Source organism: Ixodes scapularis, unplaced genomic scaffold (assembly GCF_016920785.2).
Source record: "Ixodes scapularis isolate PalLabHiFi unplaced genomic scaffold, ASM1692078v2 PGA_scaffold1__304_contigs__length_218370807, whole genome shotgun sequence".
Classification (NCBI taxonomy): Eukaryota; Metazoa; Arthropoda; class Arachnida; order Ixodida; family Ixodidae; genus Ixodes; species Ixodes scapularis.
In genome coordinates, this window is record NW_024609846.1 from 139620824 (window position 1) to 139648568 (window position 27745).

General features: G+C 42.0%; 1 protein-coding gene across 1 annotated transcript in view; it reads left to right on the top strand.

The window, feature by feature from the left end:
- LOC115316183 overlaps positions 1–27745 on the top strand; it is a 73925-nt gene that overhangs the window by 45521 nt on the left and 659 nt on the right. The window lies entirely within an intron of this gene.

The following is a 27745-nucleotide window of genomic DNA, read 5'->3' on the forward strand; positions in this document are numbered from 1 at the left end:
GTTGAAGCTCGATTTGTTGATTCGAACTTCAACAAATCACACGCACCCATTCTCCCTATTTCTGTTTACCCAATCATAGTCGTTCCCTCACGATGCAATACGAGTACAAGTAACGGCAGTTTATGCAATGTTGACGATACACAGCCGTGATCGCACGGTTTTTAGAAGCGCTATAGAACGAGCACATGCGTCGAATTTCGGTACTCTGATTGATTTCTGTCTTCCCGCCGTGACACCACACGAGAAAAGCGATTTCGTTCTGTCTGTGAAACTAGGAACAAAGAAATCAAGATATAATCCCGTAATAAGACAACGCGAAATGGATCTCTGCAGCCAATACCCAACCGTTCGCGAGGTGACTGGGCAAAAGCATGTATTACCTCCGTGCCTTTACCCTCTGCGCACCGCCAGAGAGAGTCATACAAACTCCTTTGCGCTATTATCAACACGATTGCGTTTGCAAGCCGGTAGTTTGACTCGGCTGGGATTCGTCCCTTCTGACTTTCATAGCTCTGTATGAAACCAGAAAGGTAGATACTTTTCTCCATTGGGTTGGTTTGCCCGGGGCCTCCAGTTATTTACGGCCGAAATCACACTAGAGGCGCTTCAGCAATGTTTACTCTGGTCGACACACGTGCTCCTTAAAGATGCCTGTCGTCAACTCTTTCCCAGAAGATACTTGAAGAGCCAATCTTAGAGGCCGACGGATAACGAGGCCTTAGACCTCAAAGAAATTATAACAGAAATTTGGCGTCGTCATTCCCAAACTGGTTGCCGGACGAAATCCAGGGTTGGTAATAGCAACATAAGATACGTACGGCAGAATTCCCTGCCATAAATAAAATGATTTGGCTAACGCCAATCTAACGCGAAATAGGTGCAAAGAGTTTTGTGATAGGAAGCGTAAACCGAAAAAAAGGAAAAAAGAAAGAAAGAAAGAAAGAAAGACTGAAGAAAATAAGAAATTAGAAAAAAAATCTCTGGTGACTTGGCCAAAAAAAATTCTGTTCATGTGATTTTTCTTGCCACGTGACCAAACAAACAAAAAAAAAACGAAAAAAAATAACACGACAAAAAAAACCATCCCCTGCCCGGTTTCGAAGCTAGGCCCTCTTGATCGTGAAACTAGCGCGCTATCCGTTGCCCGAACATAACTTTTTTTTTTCTTTATTGTAGCCAACATAACTTTTTTTTTTCTTTCTTTATTGCAAGTTGCGCCAACATAACTTTGCCAGTAATGCTCACGCATTCCCACATCATAGGCGAAAGCTTAGGTGCCTTCGCAGTTTTTCATGCATGTGTTATTTTTATTTGTGGCAAGGGTTCACGTCCAGAATGCTTTTAGAGTTTTCGACCAAAACGAGTTTTCTTCATCCGAGTCACCTTCTAGAACCAGTAGACCGCACTGGGTCGTCCGGCTAATCAAGCAGCTATTTTCAAATTCTCTGGCGTGCCCGTCCTCGGATCCGAGGTCGCCGTTTGACAAGCTTAACTTTCTTCCACCTGGTAGCCGGAACCACCACGGCCAGCTTTGTTCCGTCCCCACTCCCTCTCGAGAGGATGGCCTCGCCCCGAGGCTAATCCCATTCTCTAACCTTCCATCCAACGCTTGACCTTTCCCTCCCCGTCCCCCAGCTTCGGGAGAGAAGGTTCTTCTCTGCAGAACGTCCCGTTTGTACAGCGGCTTTAAAGTTCAGAGATTGTCCTGTCTTTATCGTTCCTTTTGTGTCTCCACTTTTTAATGTTTAAAAAGTTTCAACACGCTAAAATAGGACAATTTCCGGGATTTCATTTTCATCCCCCAAGTGTGATGCGGGAACCGCGCCATAGAGCCGCGGTCGTTTCCGCACTTTGTTATCGCTAGGATTTGACAGTGCTCAATCACAATGCAAGACACGCACAGAGCCACGCTCGCTTTTGCAATGCGCAGCATAAAGGAATGTCCAAACAGGACACGACTCCGACAAATCGTGAAAATTGAAGCGGGCTTGAAGCGGGCGCGTCCGCTTCAATTTTCACGATTTGTAGGAGTCGTTCGTTTTGTAGTGTCCAGTTTGGACACCCCTTAATAATGATATATCTTGTTGAGACGTGCGCACATCCGTCTTGCGCAGTGTTAGCTCAATGGCAGCACTTTCTGTAAAGGCGGATTCACACCGGGGATAGCAGTCGAGCGATCCAGCTAAATCGCATCGCAAAAAAAAAAAAAAAAAAGAAAAAAAAAAGCAATTAGTTGGTCAATTTGGCGTGCGCGATGAGCGAGTCCAATGCCTTCGTTGGCGAGTCGCGTCTCAAAAACTCTCGCTCCGAACGCCGTTGGTTGGCTCGGCCTCTCCGCGACTAGAGTGCATCGCAAAACGTCGGGTCAGCAAGGACTGCTCAAAACCCGTCACTTTTTGCCCGCGATGGTCGCTTTTGCGATGAAAGTTATGGCGCGACTAGATCGCATCGCCGGTGTGAACGCGTCATAATGTCGAACCAGTCTCACGGCGCGTCCCGATATTGGCTTGTGTACCTACGCGCGAGTAAAACATCTGGCACAATTTGCGTTTGCAAAGCCTGCTCCAGCCGCGTCAAAACATTCAGCCAACCTTTGGACTGCAGAAATCAAGAGACAACCAAAATAAGATAAAGTTGCCAGCAGAATAAAACTTGATTTCTATTTAATTAAGATGAAGACCACCCGCGTACATCAAATACCTCATCAGCCGAACTCCAAGGCAGTAAGCCTAGTTCTGGCACTTGTTTGGCACCTTTGGCACGTCGCTGCCAGATCACAGCCAAACTATCGGGAAGCGAAGCCTAACTTGGGCACTCGCTTGGCGACTTGGGCCCAAAGATGCCAGATCTCAACCGAACTACAAGGTAGTAAGCCTAACTCTGGCACATTTGTGGCGATTTTGGCCCGAATGTGCTAGGTGACAGCCGAACTGTCAAAAAGTGAAGCCTAACTTTGGCATTAGGTTGGCGATTTTGTCCCGAAAATGCCAAAGCTCTGCCGAACTACAAGGTAGTAAGCCTAACTCTGGCACATCTGTGGCGATTTTGGCCCGAATGTGCCTGGTGATAGCCTAACTGTCAAAAAGTGAAGCCTAACTTTGGCATTAGTTTGGCGATTTTGGCCCAAAAATGCCAAAGCTCTGCCGAACTACAAGGTAGTAAGCCTAACTCTGGCACATCTGTGGCGATTTTGGCCCGAATGTGCCAGGTGATAGCCGAACTATCAAAAAGTGAAGCCTAACTTTGGCATAAGTTTGGCGATTTTGGCCCAAAAATGCCAAAGATCTGCCGAACTAGCGGGGGGCAGTAACCCTAAGTTTGGCATTTGTTAGGCGATTTAGGCCCGAAGATGCCAGATAATAACCGAACTACCCGGGAGCGAAGCCTAAGTTTGGCACTTGTTTGGCGAATTAGGGCCAAGATACCCAGACTGTTGCCAAGGGAGGTCAGGTTTGGCACTACTTTGGCTTCTTCGGGCTTTTTAATGCCCTAAACTGCCAGACGCAAGCCAAGTTTTGGCCCAGAACTCGGTGCTGCCTGGGTACAGTGAGTGCCAACGTCCTGAGGTCCTTAAAACCTTTTTTTTTTTGTTTTAGGTATTTTTTTCGTACACACATGAAGTTCTATGTAACGTCATGCTAATACGTTGCACTTAGTGATCCCAATACTTCCATTCCCAAGGTCATCCTTCGAATGCAGTTCAGCAACAACGAAAAAAATGTTTGGGTGCCTCAATAGTGTAAAATTGGTCGTGTGACACTTACAGCGACTGCCAACGTTCTGAGGTCGCTAAAATCTTTTTTTAGGTATTTTTTTCGTACACACATGTAGTTCTATGTAACTTCATGCTAATAAGTTGCACTTAGTGATTCCAATACTTCTATTCTCGAGGATATCTTTCGGATGCAGTTCAGCAACAACGGAAAAAACGTTTGGGTGCCTCAATAGTGTAAAATTGGTCGTGTGAGACTTACAGCGACTGCCAACGTTCTGGGGTCGCTAAAATCTTTTTTTTCTTTTGGTTTAGGTATTTTTTTCGAACACACATGTAGTTCTATGAAACTTCATGCTAATACGTTGCACTTAGTGATTCCAATGCTTCTATTCTCGAGGACAACTTTCGGATGCAGTTAAGCAACAACGAAAAAAATGTTTGGGTGCCTCAATAGTGTAAAATTGGTCGTGTGAGGCTTACAGCGACTGCCAACGTCCTGAGGTCGCTAAATGTTTTTGTTGTTGTTTTAGGTATTTTTTTGGACGCACATGTAGTTCTATGTAACGTGATGCTAATACGTTGCACTTAGTGATTCCAATACTTCTATTCTCGAAGACATCTTTCGGATGCATTTCAGCAACAACGAAAAAAAAATGTTTGGATGCCTCAATAGTGTAAAATTGGTCGTGTGAGACTTACAGCGACTGCCAACGTGCTGAGGTAGCTAAAAATTTTTATTTGTTTTTGTTTTAGGAATTTTTTTGTACACACGTGTAGTTCTATGTAACGTCATGCTAATACGTTGCACTTAGCGATTTCAATACTTCTATTCTCGAGGACATCTTTCGGATGCAGTTCAGCAACAACGAAAAAAATGTTTGGGTGCCTCAATAGTGTAAAACTAGTCGTTTGAGACTTACAGCGACTGCTAACGTTCTGAGGTCGCTAAAATCTTTTTTGTTTGTTTTTGTTTGAGGTATTTGTTTCGTACACACCTGTAGTTTTATGAAACGTCATGCTAATACGTTGCACTTAGTGATTCCAATACTTCTATTCTCGAGGACAACTTTCGGATGCAGTTCAGCAACAACGAAAAAAATGTTTGGGTGCCTCAATAGTGTAAAATTGGTCGTGTGAGACTTACAGTGACAGCCAACGTCCTGAGGTCACTAAAATCTTTTTTTTTGTTTTTGTTTTAGGTATTTTTTTTGTACACACATGTAGTTCTATGTAACGTCATGCTAATACGTTGCACTTAGTGATTCCAATACTTCTATTCTGGAGGACATCTTTCAGATGCAGTTCAGCAAGGACGAAAAAAGTGTTTGGGTGCCTCAATGGTGTAAAATTGGTCGTGTGAGACTTACAGCGACTGCCAACGTCCTGAGGTCGCTAAAATCATTTTTGTTGTTTTTCTTTTAGGTATTTTTTTGTACACACATTTAGTTCTATGTAACGTCATGCTAATACGTTGCACTTAGTGATTCTAATACTTCTATTCTCGAGGACATCTTTCGGATGCAGTTCAGCAACAATGAAAAAAAATGTTTGGGTGCCTCAATAGTGTAAAATTAGTCATGTGAGACTTACAGCGACTGCCAACGTCCTGAGGTCGCTAAAATCTTTTTTTTTTGTTTTTGTTTTAGGTATTTTTTTCGAACACACATGTAGTTCTATGAAACGTCATGCTAATACGTTGCACTTAGTGATTCCAATACTTCTATTCTCGAGGACAACTTTGGGATGCAGTTCAGCAACAACGAAAAAACTTTTGGGGTGTCTCAATAGTGTAAAATTGGTCGTGTGAGACTTACAGCGACTGCCAACGTCCTGAGGTCGCTAAAATCTTTTTTTTTTGTTTTTGTTTTAGGTATTTTTTCCGTACACACATGTAGTTCTATGTAACGTCATGCTAACACGTTGCACTTAGTGATTCCAATACTTCTATTCTCGAGGACATCTTTCGGACGCAGTTCAGCAACAACGAAAAAAATGTTTGGGTGCCTGAATAGTGTAAAATTAGTCTTGTAAGACTTACAGCGACTGCCAACTTTCTAAGGTCGATAAATCTTTATTTTTTGTTTTTTTTAGGTATTTTTTTCGTAGACACATGTAGTTCTATGAAACGTCATGCTAATACGTTGCACTTAGTGATTCCAATACTTCTATTATCGAGGACAACTTTCGGATAAAGTTCAGCAACAACGAAAAAAATGTTTGGGTGCCTCAATAGTGTAAAATTGGTCGTGTGAGACTTACAGCGACTGCCAACGTCCTGAGGGCGCTAAAATCTTTTTTGTTTGTTTTTGTTTTAGGTATTTTTTTCGAACACACATGTAGTTCTACGAAACGTCATGCTAATACGTTGCACTTAGTGATTCCAATACTTCTATTATCGAGGACAACTTTCGGATGAAGTTCAGCAACAACGAAAAAAATGTTTGGGTGCCTCAATAGTGTAAAATTGGTCGTGTGAGACTTACAGTGACAGCCAACGTCCTGAGGTCACTAAAATCTTTTTTTTTGTTTTTGTTTTAGGTATTTTTTTGTACACACATTTAGTTCTATGTAACGTCATGCTAATACGTTGCACTTAGTGATTCTAATACTTCTATTCTCGAGGACATCTTTCGGATGCAGTTCAGCAACAATGAAAAAAAATGTTTGGGTGCCTCAATAGTGTAAAATTAGTCGTGTGAGACTTACAGCGACTGCCAACGTCCTGAGGTCGCTAAAATCTTTTATTTGTTCGTGTTTTAGGTATTTTTTTCGTACACACATGTAGTTCTATGTAACGTCATGCTAATACGTTACACTTAGTGATTCCAATACTTCTATTCTTGAGGACATCTTTCGGATGCAGTTCAGCAGCAACGAAAAAAATGTTTGGGTGCCTCAATAGTGTAAAATTAGTCATGTGAGACTTACAGCGACTGCCAACGTTCTGAGGTCGCTAAAATTTTTTTTTTTTAGGTATTTTTTTTGTACACACATGTAGTTCTATGAAACGTCATGCTAATACGTTGCACTTAGTGATTCCAATACTTCTATTCTCGAGGACATCTTTCGGATGCAGTTCAGCAACAACGAAAAAAATGTTTTCGTGCCTCAATAGTGTAAAATTGGTCGTGTGAGACTTACAGCGACTGAAACGTCCTGAGGTCGCTAAAATCTTTTTTTTTGTTTTTGTTTTAGGTATTTTTTCCGTACACACATGTAGTTATATGTAACGTCATGCTAACACGTTGCACTTAGTGATTCCAATACTTCTATTCTCGAGGACATCTTTCGGATGCAGTTCAGCAACAACAAAAAAATTTTCCGGTGCCTGAATAGTGTAAAATTAGTCTTGTAAGACTTACAGCGACTGCCAACTTTCTAAGGTCGATAAATCTTTATTTTTTGTTTTTTTAGGTATTTTTTTCGTACACACATGTAGTTCTATGAAACGTCATGCTAATACGTTGCACTTAGTGATTCCAATACTTCTATTATCGAGGACAACTTTCGGATGAAGTTCAGCAACAACGAAAAAAAATGTTTGGGTGCCTCAATAGTGTAAAATTGGTCGTGTGAGACTTACAGCGACTGCCAACGTCCTGAGGGCGCTAAAATCTTTTTTGTTTGTTTTTGTTTTAGGTATTTTTTTCGAACACACATGTAGTTCTATGTGACGTCATGCTAATACGTTGCACTTAGTGATTCCAATACTTCTATTCTCGAGGACATCTTTCGGATGCAGTTCAGCAACAACGAAAAAAATGTTTGGGTACCTCAATAGTGTAAAATTAGTCGTGTCAGACTCACAGCGACTGCCAACGTTCTGAGGTCGCTAAAATCTTTTTTTTTTCTTTTTGTTTTACGTATTTGTTTCGTACACACATGGAGTTCTATGTAACGTCATGGTAATACGTTGCACTTAGTGATACATATACTTCTATTCTCGAGGACATCTTTCGGACGCAGTTCAGCAACAACGAAAAAATCGTTTGGGTGCCTCAGTAGCGTAAAATTGGTCGTGTGAGACTTACAGCGACTGCCAACGTCCTGAGGTCCTTAAAATCTTTTTTTGTTTTAGGTATTTTTTCGTACACACATGGAGTTCTATGTAACGACATGCTAATACGTTGCACTTAGTGATTCCAATACTTCTATTCTCGAGGACATCTTTCGGATGCAGTTCAGCAACAACGAAAAAAAATGTTTGCGTGCCTCGATAGTGTAAAATTAGTCGTGTCAGACTTACAGCGACTGCCAACGTTCTGAGGTCGCTAAAATCTTTTTTTTTTTCTTTTTGTTTTAGGAATTTTTTTCGTACACATGGAGTTCTATGTAACGTCATGCTAATACGTTGCACTTAGTGATACATATACTTCTATTCTCGAGGACATCTTTCGGACGCAGTTCAGCAACAACGAAAAAAATGTTTGGATGCCTCAATAGCGTAAAATTGGTCGTGTGAGACTTACAGCGACTGCCAACGTTCTGAGGTCGCTAAAATCTTTTTTTTTAGGTATTTGTTTCGTACACACATGTAGTTCTATGTAACGTCATTCGAATAAATTGCACTTAGTGATTTCAATACTTCTATTCTTGAGGTCATCTTTCGGATGCAGTTCAGCAACAACGAAAAAAATGTTTGCGAGCCTCAATAGTGTAAAATTAGTCGTGTGAGACTTACAGCGACTGCCAACATTCTGAGGTCGCTAAAATCTTTGTTTGTTGTTGTTTTAGGTAACTTTTTCGTACACACATGTAGTTCTATGTAACGTCATGCTAATAAGTTGCACTTAGTGATTCCAATACTTCTATTCTCGAGGACATCTTTTGGATGCAGTTCGGCAACAATGAAAAAAATGTTTGGGTGCCTCAATAGTGTAAAATTAGTCGTGTGAGACTTACAGCGACTGCCAACGTCCTGAGGTCGCTAAAATCTTTTCTTTTTGTTTTTGTTTTAGGTAGTTTTTTTGTACACACATGTAGTTCTATGTAACGTCATGCTAATACGTTGCACTTAGTGATTCCAATACTTCTATTCTCGAGGACATCTTCCGGATGCAGTTCAGCAACAATGAAAAAATGTTTGGGTGCCTCAATAGTGTAAAATTGGTCGTGTGAGACTCACAGCCAATGCTAACGTTCTGAGGTCGCTAAAATCCTTTTTTTAGGTATTTTTTGTACACACATGTAGTTCTATGTAACGTCATGCTAATACGTTGCATTTAGTGATTCCAATATTTCTATTCTCGAGGACATCTTTCGGATGCAGTTCAGCAACAACGAAAAAAATGTTTGGGTGCCTGAATAGTGTAAAAGTAGTCGTGTGAGACTTACAGCGACTGCCAACGTTCTGAGGTCGCTAAAATCTTTTTTTCTGTTTTTGTTTTAGGTATTTTTTCAGACACACATGTAGTTCTATGAAACGTCATGCTAAAACGTTGCACTTAGTGATTCCAATACTTCTATTCTCGAGGACATCTTTTGGATGCAGTTCAGCAACAATGAAAAAAATGTTTGGTTGCCTCAATAGTGTAAAATTAGTCGTGTGAGACTTACAGCGACTGCCAACGTCCTGAGGTCGCCAAATTTTTTTGTTCTTGTTTTAGGTATTTTTTTCGTACACACCTGTAGTTCTATGTAACGTCATGCTAATACGTTGCGCTTAGTGATTCCAATACTTCTATTCTCGAACACATCTTTCGGATGTAGTTCAACAACAACGAAAAAAAATGTTTGGGTGCCTCAAAATTGTAAAATTGGTTGTGTGAGACTTACAGGACTGCCAACGTCCTGAGGTCGCTAAAATATTTTTGTTTTGTTTTTGTTTTAGGTATATTTTTTGTACACACATGTAGTTCTATGTAACGTCATGCTAATGCATTGCACTTAGTGATTCCAATACTTCTATTCCCGAGGACAACTTTCGGATGCAGTTCAGCAACAACGAAAAAAATGTTTGCGTGCCTCAATAGTGTAAAATTGGTCGTGTGAGACTTACAGCGACTGCCAACGTCCTGAGGTCGCTAAAAGTTTTTATTTGTTTTTGTTTTAGGTATTTTTTTCGTACACACATGTAGTTCTATGTAACGTCATGCTAATACGTTGCACTTAGTGATTCCAATACTTCTATTCTCGAGGACATCTTTCGGATGCAGTTCAGCAACAACGAAAAAAATGTTTGGGTGCCTCAATTGTGTAAAATTGGTCGTGTGAGACTTACAGCGACTGCCAACGTCCTGAGGTAGCTAAAATCTTTTTTTTTTTGTTTTTGTTTTAGGTATTTTTTTTCGCACACACATGTAGTTCTATGTAACGTCATGCTAATACGTTGCACTTAGTTATTCCAATACTTCTATTCTCGAGGACATCTTTCGGATGCAGTTCAGCAACAACGAAAAAATGTTTGGGTGCCTCAAGAGTGTAAAATTGGTCGTTTGAGACTGACAGCGACTGCCAACGTCCTGAGGTCGCTAAAATCTTTTTTTTAGGTATTTCTTTCGTACACACATGTAGTTCTATGTAACGTCATGCTAATAAGTTGCACTTAGTGATTCCAATACTTCTATTCTCGAGGTCATCTTTCGGATGCAGTTCACCAACAACGAAAAAAATCCTTGGGTGCCTCAATAGTGTAAAATTGGTCGTGTGAGACTTCAAGCGACGGCCAACAATCTGAGGTCGCTAAAATCTTTTTTTTTTTTTGGTTTAGGTATTTTTTTCGTACACACATATAGTTCTATGTAACGTCATGCTAATACGTTGCACTTAGTGATTCAAATACTTCTATCCTCGAAGGCATCTTTCGGATGCAGTTCAATAACAACGAAAAGAAATCTTTGGGTGCCTCAATAGTGTAAAATTGGTCGTGTGAGACTTACAGCGACTGCCAACGTCCTGAGGTCGCTAAATTTTTTTTTGTTTTGTTTTAGGTATTTTTTTTGCACACACATGTAGTTCTATGTAACGTCATGCTAATACGTTGCACTTAGTGATTCCAATACTTCTATTCTCGAGGACAACTTTCGGATGCAGTTCAGCAACAACGAAAAAAATGTTTGGGTGCCTCAATAGTGTAAAATTGGTCGTGTGAGACTTACAGCGACTGCAACATTCTGAGGTCGCTAAAATCTTTTTTTTTGTGTTTAGGTATTTTTTTCGTACACACATGTAGTTCTAAGTAACGTCATTCTAATAAGTTGCACTTAGTAATTCCAATACTTCTATTCTCGAGGACATCTTTCGGACGCAGTTCAGCAACAACGAAAAAAATGTTTGCGTGCCTCAATAGTGTAAAATTGGTCGTGTGAGACTTACAGCGACTGCCAACGTCCTGAAATCGCTATAATTTTTTTGTTTGTTTTTGTTTTAGGTATTTTTTTCGTACACACATGTCGTTCTATGTAACGTCATGCTAATACGTTGCACTTAGTGATTCCTGTGCTAGGAGCTATAGTCATCGCGAGGCGTGAGCCGGAAAAGACGACGATGAAGAAAAGGGAGGAGCGCTCGAAACAGATGATTAAATGGCTGATTCTAAACGGGCGCTGGTTGAGTCCTGAGTTCCTGAGGCCCTGACAACACATGGTGCCAGAAGTGCGCCAAGGCGATATTGCCGGAGTAGGAGCTACGCAAGCAATGGCCACGTCCAGCTTCTTGTGTCAACCCCCAGAGCCGTACACCTTTGCAAACCCAGAAGAATGGACCTCGTGGAAACGCCGCTTCGAACGATTTCGAGTCGTCAGTGGTCTCGCTGCGAAGCCAGGAAGAGAACAGGTGAATGCTCTCATCTACTTTATGGGGGATAAAGCGGATGATATCCTGCTGTCTCTTAGTTTACCTGAACAGCAAATGACAGACTACAGCGCCGTGCTCCAAGCCTTTGAGAACCACTTTGTCGTGAGGCGGAACGTTGTTTATGAGCGAGCCACTTTCCATCGGATATGTCAAAGAGAAGGAGAGAATGTCGAAGAGTTCATAACAGATCTGCAGAAGCTTGCCAAGTTATGCAACTTCGGCACACTCCACGACGAAATGATACGAGACAGGATAGTGGTAGGACTTAAAGATCACAAGCTTTCTGAAAGACTGCAGCTTGATCCAGACTTGACGCTTGAAAAAGCGACAAACATGACGCGACAGTCTGAGGTTGTGAAAGACCAACAGAGCAGACTTCACGCGTCCAGTGGAACCAACGTGGATCGCCTTTACGTATCAAAGAAGCCAGTCGTGGAGGAAGAGTGGGCGAGAAGACGGTACCCAACTCTACTCAGTTTCAAGCACCGACTGGACACTGCTCACGCTGTGGCAAGAGTCAGCATTCGAAACAGTGTCCGGCACGAAAGGCGATTTGCAACAGATGTCGCATAATTGGACATTACGCCCGCCAATGCCGAAACACCGCAGCGCTGAACCAAGTTTCCTGTACAGAGACTGCATTCCTTGGAGTCATCCAATGCGAAAACAGTCAACGGTGGACGGTGAAAGTGCAAGTTGGCGAGGTGCCAATCGTCTTCAAGGTCGACACTGGCGCCGACGTGACAGTCATTCCGACAGAGACGTACAAAGCGTCTTTTTCAGCGACGTCCCTGCAGAGGCCCACGAAGATCCTAAAGGGTCCCGGTCGCCATGAACTAGACGTGCTGGGAATGATCACGAAGGACATGACCTACAGAACCAGGTCGACAAAAGCGGACCTGTAGGTTGTTAACGACTTGGATGAAGCTCTTCTTTCGAGAGATGCCAGTGAGAAGCTGGGAATCGTCCAGAAGGTCTGCGATGTTGCGACTTTACGTACTTGAGACGTCAAGCCGAAATGTGAGTTTCCCAAACTTTTTTTCTGGGCTGGGACACGTGAAAGAAGCTTACAAAATTGAGCTACGAGATGACGCAGTTCCTTTTGCACTGATGACGCCTCGGAGAGTAGCCATTCCCTTGCTAAACAAGACAAAGGAGAAGCTTGAGGAAATGGTCAAGATGCAAGTAATAGAACCCGTGGAAGAGCCAACAGAGTGGTGCTCTGGGATGGTTATAGTCGCAAAATCCAATGGAGACGTGCGCATCTGCGTAGATTTGTCCGGGCTAAACAAGTACGTGAAAAGAGAAGTGCATCCTTTGCCAATTGGAGAACACGTGCTGGGACAACTCGCTGGAGCGAAATACTTTTCTAAGATTGATGCCAACTCCGGATTTTGGCAGTTTGAACTAGCCGAAGAGTCTCGACTTATGACGACCTTCATAACACCTTTTGGAAGGTTCAGGTTCCGGAGATTGCCCTTCGGCATCACTTCAGCACCGGAGTTTTTCCAGAAAAAGATGACACAGTTTCTCGAAGGTCTGCAAGCGGTCCTGTGCAACATGGAAGACGTCCTTATCTACGGAAGCACTCCAGAAGAGCATCATGAAAGGCTTCGTAATGCTCTCCAACGGCTCCAGGACAGAGGAATGACCCTAAACGCAGAGAAATGTGAATTTTTCGTTAAGCAAGTTAAGTTCCTTGGAAACATCATCGACCAGGAGGGTGTCCGACCAGACCCAAACAAGATGAGAGCAATTGTCGATATAAAAGTGCCGTCAAATGTGTCTGAACTAAGAAGTTTCCTCGGAACGATAAACTACCAAACGAAGTTCGTTCCAGGCATGTCAGAGATTGCCTACCCGCTAAACTGCCTACTAAGCACAAAGAACGAGTGGATCTGGACAAGCGAACAACAAAGAAGTTTCGACCAGTTGAAGAACGCATTCACAAGAAGTCCAGTGTTGGCACACTACGACCCAGGGAAGCACACAATCATTTCGACTGATGCTTCATCGTATGGGCTAGGAGCGGTACTGCGCCAACAACAAGAAGATGGAACGTACCGACCCGTCGCCTATGCCTCAAGGACTTTGACTGAAACCGAAAGGAGGTATGCGCAAGTGGAGAAAGAAGGCCTGGGGGTCGTGTGGGCATGTGAAAGGTTCCAAGATTTTATAACCGTACTTCACGTCTTGATTGAAACAGATCACAAGCCCCTTGTGCCAATTTTCTCGTCAAAAAACTTAGCGGACATCACTCCACGACTTCAAAGGATGAAACTTCGGATGATGCGATTCTCATACGACATGAGACACATTCCTGGAAAAGCCTTGATTACTGCCGATCTTCTCTCTCGGAAGCCTCTACAGGAGACAGGTCAAGGGGACCTTCAGGAGCAAATTGCACTATATGTCAGTGGACTAACAGCATGCTTGCCGGCAACCGACCATTGGTTGAAAGAAATCCGAGAGAAGCAAGTAGCAGATGTCACGTGCAGGACACTGGACAAGTACAGTGAAGAAGGCTGGCCGACACGGAATGGGGTTCAAACTGACTGCAGAGATTACTGGCCTCATAGGTCAGAAATAGCTTTGCATGCCGGATCCTCATGAGAGGATCCCGCATTATCATTCCTCGGTCAATGCGCAGTGACATCCTACAAAGACTTCACGAAGGACACCAAGGCATTACCAAGTGTAGGGCGCGTGCCCGACAGTCTGTATGGTGGCCTGGACTTTCCCGTCAAGTGGAAGATGTGGTACGCACATGCACACAGTGCATCCAAGAAACACACAACCGACACGAACCACTGATTCCATCAAAGTTTCCAGATCGACCATGGCAAAAAGTCGCAATGGACCTGTTTTACTTGGAAGGAAAAGACTACCTCCTCGTCACCGACTACTTTTCAAGGTTTCCAGAGATTGCACTTCTCAACAGTCTGACAACGACTACAATAATAACTCACTTGAAGACTTTCTTTGTAAGACATGGAACACCTGAAGTAGCCTTTAGTGATAACGGACCACAATTTCGAAAAATACATGGGTCGGAGTTCCAGAAGTTCGCCGAAAGTTGGGGGTTTGAGCAAAGAACATCCAGTCCACGTTACCCCCAAAGTAATGGCTTCGTGGAAGTTGCTGTTGGCATTATCAAACGTAGTTTGAAGAAAACTGGGGACAGCTACGTCGCGTTACAAGCCTACCGCTCGACACCGTTGGGTAACGGCTACAGTCCAGCAGAGTTGTTGATGGGACGGAGATTGCGTACGTCTCTACCAACGGCTGAGTCCCTTCTTCAGCCAAGTCAGGTAGATAAAGAAGCCCTCAATCTTTCGGAAGAACGTAGGATCGTGAATCAGAAACGTAACAATGACCGACGACACGGCGTCCGCCGGCTTCAACCTTTGATGCCTGGGGATAGAGTGTGGATAACCGATCGACGCGAAACTGGAATAGTGCAGTCGTCGGTGGACACTGCAAGGTCCTACTCCGTCAACGCACACGATGGGAATCTCAGTCGGACCCGATTTCATCTCGTCCCGATTCCGACAGTGCCCAAATCACCTGACCTTCCACCGCAAGATAGGATTACGGAAAGAACACTAGACCCGACCTGTGGGAACCCACATTCCGATCACGTTGTGATCCGAAGTGGCCGAGTAGTCAAACCCATAGTACGCTTTAGCCTTTAGCTAAAAGGGGGAGATGTGCTAGGACCTATAGCCATCGCGAGGCGTGAGCCGGAAAAGACGACAATGTACAAAAGGGAGGGGCCCTCGAGACAGATGATTAAATGGCTGATTCTAAACGGACGCTGGTTGAGTCCTGAGTTCCTGAGGCCCTTACAACACAATTCCAATACTTCTATTTTCGAGGACATCTTTCGGATACTGTTCAGCAACAACGAAAAATGTTTGGGTGCCTCAATAGTGTAAAATTAGTCGTGTGAGACTTACAGCGACTGCCAACGTTCTGAGGTCGCTAAAATCTTTTTTTTGTTTTTGTTTTAGGTATTTTTTCGTACACACATGTAGTTCTATGAAACGTCATGCTAATACGTTGCACTTAGTGACTCCAATACTTCTATTCTCGAGGCCAACTTACGGATGCAGTTCAGCAACAACGAAAAAAATGTTTGGGTGCCTCAATAGTGTAAAATTGGTCGTGTGAGACTTACAGCGACTGCCAACATCCTGAGGTCACTAAAATCTTTTTTTGTTTGTTTTTGTTTTAGGTATTTTTTTCGTACACACATGTAGTTCTATGTAACGTCATGCTAATACGTTGCACTTAGTGATTCCAATACTTCTATTCTCGAGGACATCTTTCGGATGCAGTTCAGCAACAACGAAAAAAATGCTTGGGTGCCTCAATAGTGTAAAATTGGTCGTGTGAGACTTACAGCGACTGCCAACGTCCTGAGGTCGCTAAAATGTTTTTTTGTTTGTTTTTGTTTTAGGTATTTTTTTCGTACACACATGTAGTTCTATGTAACGTCATGCAAATACATTGCACTTAGTGATTCCAATACTTCTATTATCGAGGACATTTTTCGGATGCAGTTCAGCAACAACGAAAAAATGTTTGGTTGCCTCAAGAGTGTAAAATTGGTCGTTTGAGACTTACAGCGACTGCCAAAGTCCTGAGGTCGCTAAAATCTTTTTTTTTTGGTATTTTTTCGTACACACATGTAGTTCTATGTAACGTCATGCTAATAAGTTGCACTTAGTGATTCCAATACTTCTATTCTCGAGGACATCTTTCGGATGCAGTTCAGCAACAACAACAAAAAATGCTTGAGTGCCCCAATTGTGTAAAATTGGTCGTGTGAGACTTAAAGCGACTGCCAACATTCTGAGGTCGCTAAAATCTTTTTTTTGTTGTTTTAGGTATTTTTTTTTGTACAAACATGTAGTTCTATGTAACGTCATGCTAATACGTTGCACTTAGTGATTCCAATACTTCTATTCTCGAGGACATCTTTCGGATGCAGTTCAGCAACAATGAAAAAAATGTTTGGGTGCCTCAATAGTGTAAAACTAGTCGTGTGAGACTTACAGCGACTGCCAACGTCCTGAGGTCGCTAAAATCTTTTATTTGTTTTTGTTTTAGGTATTTTTTTCGTACACACATGTAGTTCTATGTAACGTCATGCTAATACGTTGCACTTAGTGATTCCAATACTTCAATTCTCGAGGACATCTTTCGGATGCAGTTCAGCAACAACGAAAAATATTTGGGTGCCTCAATAGTGTAAAATTAGTCGTGTGAGACTTAAAGCGACTGCCAACATTCTGAGGTCGCTAAAATCTTTTTTTTGTTGTTTTAGGTATTTTTTTTTGTACAAACATGTAGTTCTATGTAACGTCATGCTAATACGTTGCACTTACTGATTCCAATACTTCTATTCTCGAGGACATCTTTCGGATGCAGTTCAGCAACAACGAAAAAAATGTTTGGGTGCCTCAATAGTGTAAAATTGGTCGTGTGAGACTTACAGCGACTGCCAACGTCCTGAGGTCGCTAAAATCGTTTTTTTGTTTTTGTTTTAGGTATTTTTTCTGTACACACATGTAGTTCTATGTAACGTCATGCTAACACGTTGCACTTAGTGATTCCAATACTTCTATTCTCGAGGACATCTTTCGCATGCAGTTCACCAACAACGAACAAAATGTTTGGGTGCCTGAATAGTGTAAAATTAGTCGTGTAAGACTTACAGCGACTGCCAACGTTCTAAGGTCGCTAATCTTTTTTTTTTGTTTTTTTAGGTATTTTTTGTACACACATGTAGTTCTATGAAACGTCATGCTAATACGTTGCACTTAGTGATTCCGATACTTCTATTCTCGAGGACAACTTTCGGATGCAGTTCAGCAACAACGAAAAAAATGTTTGGGTGCCTCAATAGTGTAAAATTGGTCGTGTGAGACTTACAGCGACTGCCAACGTCCTGAGGTCGCTAAAATTTTTTTTTTTTTGTTTTAGGTATTTTTTTCGTACACACATGTAGTTCTCTGTAACGTCATGCTAATACGTTGCACTTAGTGATTCCAATACTTCTATTCTCGAGGACATCTTTCGGATGCAGTTCAGCAACAACGAAAAAAATGTTTGGGTGCCTCAATAGTGTAAAATTGGTCGTGTGAGACTTACAGCGACTGCCAACGTCCTGAGGTCGCTAAAATCTTTTTTTTTTCGTTTTTGTTTTAGGTATTTTTTTCGTACACACATGGAGTTCTATGTAACGTCATGCTAATACGTTGCACTTAGTGATACATATACTTCTATTCTCGAGGACATCTTTCGGACGCAGTTCAGCAACAACAAAAAAATATTTGGGTGCTTCAATAGCGTAAAATTGGTCGTGTGAGACCTACAGTGACTGCCAACGTCCTGAGGTCCTTAAAATCTTTTTTTTGTTTTAGGTATTTTTTCTGTACACACATGTAGTTCTATGTAACGTCATGCTAACACGTTGCACTTAGTGATTCCAATACTTCTATTCTCGAGGACATCTTTCGCATGCAGTTCACCAACAACGAACAAAATGTTTGGGTGCCTGAATAGTGTAAAATTAGTCGTGTAAGACTTACAGCGACTGCCAACGTTCTAAGGTCGCTAATCTTTTTTTTTTTGTTTTTTTAGGTATTTTTTGTACACACATGTAGTTCTATGAAACGTCATGCTAATACGTTGCACTTAGTGATTCCGATACTTCTATTCTCGAGGACAACTTTCGGACGCAGTTCAGCAACAACAAAAAAATGTTTGGGTGCCTCAATAGTGTAAAATTGGTCGTGTGAGACTTACAGCGACTGCCAACGTCCTGAGGTCGCTAAAATTTTTTTTTTTTGTTTTAGGTATTTTTTTCGTACACACATGTAGTTCTATGTAACGTCATGCTAATACGTTGCACTTAGTGATTCCAATACTTCTATTCTCGAGGACATCTTTCGGTTGCAGTTCAGCAACAACGAAAAATATGTTTGGGTGCCTCAATAGTGTAAAATTAGTCGTGTCAGACTTACAGCGACTGCCAACGTTCTGAGGTCGCTAAAATCTTTTTTTTTTCTTTTTGTTTTAGGTATTTTTTTCGTACACACATGGAGTTCTATGTAACGTCGTGCTAATACGTTGAACTTAGTGATTCCAATACTTCTATTCTCAAGGTCATCTTTCGGATGCAGTTCAGCAACAACAAAAAAAATGTTTGGGTGCCTCAATAGTGTAAAATTGGTCGTGTGACACTTACAGCGACTGCCAACGTTCTGAGGTCGCTAAAATCTTTTTTTTTAGGTATTTTTTTCGTACACACATGTAGTTCTATGTAACGTCATGCTAATAAGTTGCACTTAGTGATTCCAATACTTCTATTCTCGAGGACATCTTTCGGATGCAGTTCAGCAACAACGAAAAATGTTTGGGTGTCTCAATAGTGTAAAATTAGTCGTGTGAGACTTACAGCGACTGCCAACGTTCTGAGGTCGCTAAAATATTTTTTTTAGGCATTTTTTTCGTACACACATGTAGTTCTATGTAACGTCATGCTAATACGTTGCACTTAGTGATTCCAATACTTCTATTCTCGAGGACATCTTTCGGATGTGTTCAGCAACAACGAAAAATGTTTGGATGTCTCAATAGTGTAAAATTAGTCGTGTGAGACTTACAGCGACTGCCAACGTTCTGAGGTGGCTGAACTCTTTTTTTTTTTTGTTTTGTGTTAGGTATTTTTTTCGTACACACATGTAGTTCTATGTAACGTCATGCTAATACGTTGTACTTAGTGATTCCAATACTTCTATTCTCGAGGACATCTTTCGGATGCAGTTCAGCAACAACGAAAAAAATGTTTCGGTGCCTCAATAGTGTAAAATTGGTCGTGTGAGACCTACAGCGACTGCCAACATTCTGAGGTCGCTAAAATTTTTTATTTGTTTTTGTTTTAGGTATTTTTTTCGTACACACATGTAGTTCTATGTAACGTCATGCTAATACGTTGCACTTAGTGATTCCAATACTTCTATTCTCGAGGACATCTTTCGGATGCAGTTCAGCAACAAAGAAAAAAATGTTTGGGTGCCTCAATTGTGTAATATTGGTCGTGTGAGACTTACAGCGACTGCCAACGTCCTGAGGTCGCTAAAATGTTTTTTTTGTTTTTGTTTTTAGGTATTTTTTTCGTACACACATGTAGTTCTATGTAACGTCATGCTAATACGTTGCACTTAGTGATTCCAATACTTCTATTCTCGAGGACATCTTTCGGATGCAGTTCAGCAACAACGAAAAAAATGTTTCGGTGCCTCAATAGTGTAAAATTGGTCGTGTGAGACCTACAGCGACTGCCAACATTCTGAGGTCGCTAAAATTTTTTATTTGTTTTTGTTTTAGGTATTTTTTTTGTACACACATGTAGTTCTATGTAACGTCATGCTAATACGTTGCACTTAGTGATTCCAATACTTCTATTCTCGAGGACATCTTTCGGATGCAGTTCAGCAACAACGAAAAAAATGTTTCGGTGCCTCAATAGTGTAAAATTGGTCGTGTGAGACCTACAGCGACTGCCAACATTCTGAGGTCGCTAAAATTTTTTATTTGTTTTTGTTTTAGGTATTTTTTTCGTACACACATGTAGTTCTATGTAACGTCATGCTAATACGTTGCACTTAGTGATTCCAATACTATTCTCGAGGACATCTTTCGGATGCAGTTCAGCAACAACGAAAAAAATGTTTGGGTGCCTCAATTGTGTAATATTGGTCGTGTGAGACTTACAGCGACTGCGAACGTCCTGAGGTCGCTAAAATTTTTTTTTTGTTTTTGTTTTAAGGTATTTTTTTCGTACACACATGTAGTTCTATGTAACGTCATGCTAATACGTTGCACTTAGTGATTCCAATACTTCTATTCTCGAGGACATCTTTCGGATGCAGTTCAGCAACAACGAAAAAATGTTTGGGTGCCTCAAGAGTGTAAAATTGGTCGTTTGAGACTTACAGCGACTGCCAACGTCCTGAGGTCGCTAAAATCTTTTTTTTAGGTATTTCTTTCGTACACACATGTAGTTCTATGTAACGTCATGCTAATAAGTTGCACTTCGTGATTTCAATACTTCTATTCTCGAGGACATCTTTCGGATGCAGTTCACCTACAATGAAAAAAATGCTTGGGTGCCTCAATAGTGTAAAATTGGTCGTGTGAGACTTACAGCGACTGCCAACATTCTGAGGTCGCTAAAATCTTTTTTTTTTGTTTTAGGTATTTTTTTGTACACACATGTAGTTCTATGAAACGTCATGCTAATACGTTGCACTTAGTGATTCCGATACTTCTATTCTCGAGGACAACTTTCGGATGCAGTTCAGCAACAACGAAAAAAATGTTTGGGTGCCTCAATAGTGTAAAATTGGTCGTGTGAGACTTACAGCGACTGCCAACGTCCTGAGGTCGCTAAAATCTTTTTTTTTTGTTTTTGTTTTAGGTATTTTTTTCGTACACACATGTAGTTCTCTGTAACGTCATGCTAATACGTTGCACTTAGTGATTCCAATACTTCTATTCTCGAGGACATCTTTCGGATGCAGTTCAGCAACAACGAAAAAAATGTTTGGGTGCCTCAATAGTGTAAAATTGGTCGTGTGAGACTTACAGCGACTGCCAACGTCCTGAGGTCGCTAAAATCTTTTTTTTTTTTTCGTTTTTGTTTTAGGTATTTTTTTCGTACACACATGTAGTTCTATGTAACGTCATGCTAATACGTTGCACTTAGTGATTCCAATACTTCTATTCTCGAGGACATCTTTCGGATGCAGTTCAGCAACAACGAAAAAAACGTTTGGGTGCCTCAATAGTGTAAAATTAGTCGTGTCAGACTTACAGCGACTGCCAACGTTCTGAGGTCGCTAAAATCTTTTTTTTTCTTTTTGTATTCGTATTTTTTTCGTACACACATGGAGTTCTATGTAACGTCATGCTAATACGTTGCACTTAGTGATACATATACTTCTATTCTCGAGGACATCTTTCGGACGCAGTTCAGCAACAACGAAAAGAAATATTTGGGTGCCTCAATAGCGTAAAATTGGTCGTGTGAGACCTACAGTGACTGCCAACGTCCTGAGGTCCTTAAAATCTTTTTTTTGTTTTAGGTATTTTTTTCGTACACACATGGAGTTCTATGTAACGTCATGCTAATACGTTGCACTTAGTGATTCCAATACTTCTATTCTCAAGGTCATCTTTCGGATGCAGTTCAGCAACAACGAAAAAAATGTTTGGGTGCCTCAATAGTGTAAAATTGGTCGTGTGACACTTACAGCGACTGCCAACGTTCTGAGGTCGCTAAAATCTTTTTTTTAGGTATTTTTTTCGTACACACATGTAGTTCTAAGTAACGTCATGCTAATAAGTTGCACTTAGTGATTCCAATACTTCTATTCTCGAGGACATCTTTCGGATGCAGTTCAGCAACAACGAAAAAAAATGTTTCGGTGCCTCAATAGTGTAAAATTGGTCGTGTGAGACCTACAGCGACTGCCAACATTCTGAGGTCGCTAAAATTTTTGATTTGTTTTTGTTTTAGCTATTTTTTTCGTACACACATGTAGTTCTATGTAACGTCATGCTAATACGTTGCACTTAGTTATTCCAATACTTCTATTCTCGAGGACATCTTTCGGATGTGTTCAGCAACAACGAAAAATGTTTGGGTGTCTCAATAGTGTAAAATTAGTCGTGTGAGACTTACAGCGACTGCCAACGTTCTGAGGTCGCTGAACTCTTTTTATTTTTGTTTTTGTGTTAGGTATTTTTTCATACACACATGTAGTTCTATGTAACGTCATGCTAATACGTTGCACTTAGTGATTCCAATACTTCTATTCTCGAGGACATCTTTCGGATGCAGTTCAGCAACAACGAAAAAAATGTTTGGGTGCCTCAATTGTGTAATATTGGTCGTGTGAGACTTACAGCGACTGCCAACGTCCTGAGGTCGCTAAAATCTTTTTTTTTTGTTTTTGTTTTAGGTATTTTTTTGCACACACATGTAGTTCTATGTAACGTCATGCTAATACGTTGCACTTAGTGATTCCAATACTTCTATTCTCGAGGACATCTTTCGGATGCAGTTCAGCAACAACGAAAAAATGTTTGGGTGCCTCAAGAGTGTAAAATTGGTCGTTTGAGACTTACAGCGACTGCCAACGTCTTGAGGTCGCCAAAATCTTTTTTTAGGTATTTCTTTCGTACACACATGTAGTTCTATGTAACGTCATGCTAATAAGTTGCACTTCGTGATTTCAATACTTCTATTCTCGAGGACATCTTTCGGATGCGGTTCACCAACAACGAAAAAAATGCTTATGTGCCTCCATAGTGTAAAATTGGTCGTGTGAGACTTACAGCGACTGCCAACATTCTGAGGTCGCTAAAATCTTTTTTTGTTGTTGTTTTAGGTATTTTGTTCGTACACACATGTAGTTCTATGTAACGTCATACTAATACGTTGCACTTAGTGATTCCAATACTTCTACTCTCGAAGATATCTTTCGGATGCAGTTCAATAACAACGAAAAAAAAATGTTTGGGTGCCTCAATAGTGTAAAATTGGTCGTGTGAGACTTACAGCGACTGCCAACGTCCTGAGGTCGCTAAAATTTTTTTTTTTTTTGTTTTAGGTTTTTTTTTTTGTACACACATGTAGTTATGTGTAACGTCATGCTAATGCGTTGCACTTCGTGATTCCAATACTTCTATTCTCGAGGAAACCTTTCAGATGCAGTTCAGCAACGACGAAAATAGTGTTTCGGTGCCTCAATAGTGTAAAATTGGTCGTGTGAGACTTACAGCGACTGCCAACGTTCTGAGGTCGCTAAAATCTTTTTTTGTTTTTGTTTTAGGTATTTCTTTCGTACACACATGTAGTTCTATGTAACGTCATGCTAATAAGTTGCACTTCGTGATTTCAATACTTCTATTCTCGAGGACATCTTTCGGATGCAGTTCACCAACAACGAAAAAAATGCTTGGGTGCCTCAATAGTGTAAAATTGGTCGTGTGAGACTTACAGCGACTGCCAACGTCCTGAGGTCGCTAAAATCTTTTTTTGTTTTTGTTTTAGGTATTTTTTTTGTACACGCATGTAGTTATGTGTAACGTCATGCTAATGCGTTGCACTTAGTGATTCCAATACTTCTATTCTCGAGGAAAGTTTTCGGATGCAGTTCAGCAACAAGGAAAAAAATGTTTGGGTGCCTCAATAGTGTAAAATTGGTCGTGTGAGACTTACAGCGACTGCCAACGTCCTTAGGTCGCTAAAATCTTCTTTTTTGTTTTAGGAATTTTTTTCGTACACATATGTAGTTCTATGTAACGTCATGCTAATAAGTTGCACTTAGTGATTTCAATACTTCTATTCTCGAGGACATCTTTCGGATGCAGTTCAGCAACAACGAAAAAAATGTTTGGGTGCCTCAATAGTGTAAAATTGGTCTTACAACATTTTTTTTTGTACTTTCAATAAAAACTCCTAAGACGTAACCCCTGGCGTTGATAGCTTGCGAAAAGATAAATTAGTTTTCCCCTCCGCGCAATAGCAGACGCAAAAAAAATAAAGGAAATAGTCCATCTGTCGATCCCGTCGTCAACTCGCAATTTGAACAAGCGGCCACGTGATCTGACGCTAATTATATACCGTCAGTGTTCATCATAGTCTTGCCCTATAGGCGGCTAGGGTTTGGAAAGCAAAAGCTTGGGCTGAGCTTCAGATATTGTTAGAGTTGGGCTATTAATTGACATGAGCCGTTACCGAATGTTTGGCGATGCTGATTGTCATGAACCCAAGCACTCGACTACGGGTTACGAAAATCGCTTACGTCACGGTGTCATGTGACTCTTGGTTTAAATTCGTGATGTCATGTTACGTCACGCTGTAAACAAGGTTAGTACATCTAGTGACTTCCTGAAATTAAATTGAGTTGACGCAGCGAGTCACGTGACGTCACGAGGGTCACGTGACATTACTTGACAACGTGTATTGACACCATGACGTCACATGATAACGTGACATTTCTTGACAACATGTATTGACACCGTGACGTCACTTGATAACGTGACACATGGTTAATCATAGTGGCAATACAAAAGCGCCACAAAAACCCACAATTTAATATACATTGCAATTCTGTATATGACGATTTGATCAAAGATAGAAATACGGCCGCCAATTTTTTATTCCGATATGTTCATTTTGTGATACTAACAAAAAAAAATTACCTTCAACCGTTTTGAACCGGTTACCGTTATACTTTATTTCGGCTCGGTTCCGGTTCAGTTCCAAAATGGTGGAGAAGATTTTGGTTCGGTTCAGTTCCGGTTCGGCTAAAAATAACGGTTCTGTTCCCGTTTTCGGTTCGGTTCAGTTCCGGTTCGACACCCTGCTTGAAGTACTGCTGCGTATATATTTTTTTTTTTCTTTCTGAATGAGGCTGAAACTACATGGATAGATAATTGTAAGCGATTTATGGAAATAAAAATTTGAAGGTTCTGAGTGCGTTGACTGAGCCAGAAAAAGTAACATTCACGAGAAGTTTCATTAAACATGAGGTGAAAATACGAACATGGGGTGGGCGTTCGTGGTTAGGGACAAACCTCCCCCGGAGCCGAGTCCGCGGTTTTTAGCGCCCACTCAGTCATGACCACGGAAAGATTGAGCGCATTCTGAAAGTCGCCGTTCCGAAAATGTCACTTGCGTTGCCTTTTCAGCTACGAAGAGCCGCAAATTCCAACTCTGACATGCTGAAATACATTCCTTAAGTACATACTTACCTAAAATTATGATTGGAGTATAATATACGTCAAGCTGATTGCCTCCGCTCGGGGAATATTCGTGGCTAGTGGGTGGTGACATGGAAGTGATGTCTATGTACGCGCACAAGGTCATTGAAGCAATGTTGGCCAATTACGTGCACTCATTTTTGCTCTATTCTTACCGATTAATGGCAGAACTCTACTTATACGGCTCTGGGTCAAGCGTGACTTATAAAAGGCTATAGGTCCAGTGGCGTACCAACTTCTTTTTGACTCGAGGGACAAACCAGACCCCTTCCCTCCCCTCAACCCCCCCCCCCCCCCCCTCCCAAACACAGGGCCGGGGGGCGCCGCCCTTGGTATCCCTTGGGCGCCGCGAGATAGCGTTCTCCCTACCCAGTGGCGGCTGTTTCAGGGGGCCCCCCGGTTGGTACGCCAGTGTATACGTCACTGGACAATGCGAACACTCCTTCCATCTGCCGTCCTTATGAAGCGAAAACAGGGGCAATGCCCTTGAGCCGGGTGGGTTGTTTTTATTTCAGTCTAACCACCGCAATCCAAGTTGTGACAGCGGTGATTGTATCCCTTTAAGTAAACGCAAACAATCAATGAGCTCAGTGTTAAAGTGCCATGCACATTCTGCACAAAATGAAACCCGAACGCCGGAACGCGTGGCCATCGACACAGACTGCTCCACCTGGAGGGCCCCCGAGAAATAATGAAAATGCGCTGGGGTGCGAGGGTGCGGTTCTTACTAAGATGTGCTCGCCCCTCGCGCGGCGCGTCTGAAACTTCCGCGTTTCTCCGGTTGCGCGCTGTAAGCGCTGTCACTCGAGGTTCTTTTCTGTCAACGGACTGCCGCCCGGTCAACACCTGCGGCTTGAGCGCAGCACAAGAAGGTCGATGTTAGGTTAGGTTAGGAGCACGCACATGGTATCTTCTCCTTCTGGCGTGCGCAGTTTTCATTGTTTGTTATTCCTATTGTAGTTTTATAATTAGCGGTACTTATAGCAAAACAGTGCGACATGACGAGACAAGAACAAGTTGTGACACATGACGAGTGCTGACACCCAACTGAGGGTTGCTACTATAGATATTTAGTGTATAATATATGAGCACATACATACGCCCATTCTCAGATTTTTCATGCTCTTATTCTTAACTGCGAATGCCATATTGCAGGTCTACTAACTCGCGCACTTAGCCAACATTTTCCTTAATTGTAATGACTTGCTCGTTGAACAATACCTCACTCTGTGCAGATTCTACTCCGATTTGTCCAGCACACCTATTATTTATCGGTATGTGTATCAGATGCCCAGCGGTGTCTCTTCTGCGCTGTCATTAATTATCGCGTTGTGTATCGCAAGGCCGAAATGAAAGTTGAAACATTTCGTGCACAAAAGACCCATAGTGCCTTGTGACGTGTTACCGGAACCACGCGGAGGCTCCGGTGAACAACGTGGCTCAACGTTCACCGTCTCAACGGTGAACGTTGAGACGTTCTCTGTGTCTGTTCCTTCTACTGAAAGCTCTTCCGATTTCTTCCACCGCAGTCTCAGGTGTAATACGACATGATTAGCTACCACCAGCTAACGTGGCATACGCAGTTTCTGAGAAATGGTGAAACTTCATAAACGCGAAATGAAATTCGTTGCTTGGCACAACCCTGCTGATAATTAAAAAAATGGTGCAACAGACCGTCGCGGATGCCACGTTTTTTTAAGTAATGCGCATGTTACCTTGCAAGGTTATCAGTCTAATGAAGTTAAAAAAATGGTGTGGGCGAGCTGGTTGAATATAGACATCTTTAACCCTGGAGAGTGGGGACAAGGAGCACAAACACGACACAGATCTCCGATGCTTATAAGAAGCGAGGAATTGCTCGCTGACACTCCTTTTGGTAACCAGGGATATGCCAGGCGTATCAATTCCGGAGTGGAATAAATGCATCACCCTGTCTGCGCAGGGCCTATCGCAAAGAGCTATATCCAGGTTAAGCGGCCGCCCGGTGTCAAGCGGGTGACAGTGCGGCGACACAAAAGCGCCCCTAGTTACGGCGCTTACAGCGCGCCACCGTCGAAACGCGGAAGTCCCAGAAGCGCCGCGCGAGGGTCGAGCACCTCTTAGTAGGACCCGCACCCTCGCACCCCGGTGAATTTTCATTAGTTCTCAGGGACCCTCGAGGTGGAGCTGCCTGTGTCGATGGCCACGGGTTCAGGCGTTCGAGTTTCATTCCGTGCTGACTGTGCACCCAACGCTTAGTATTGAATAAACAGACGGGTCAGTTGCACGCTTCAACACGTCTTCTAGTGAGCAGTTTAGCGTCACACACTGTGTGCACACTACTGGTTGCAAAATATAGACATGAACGGTCGAACGATCAGCCTAAAGGTTATAGATATGAGCAGATCT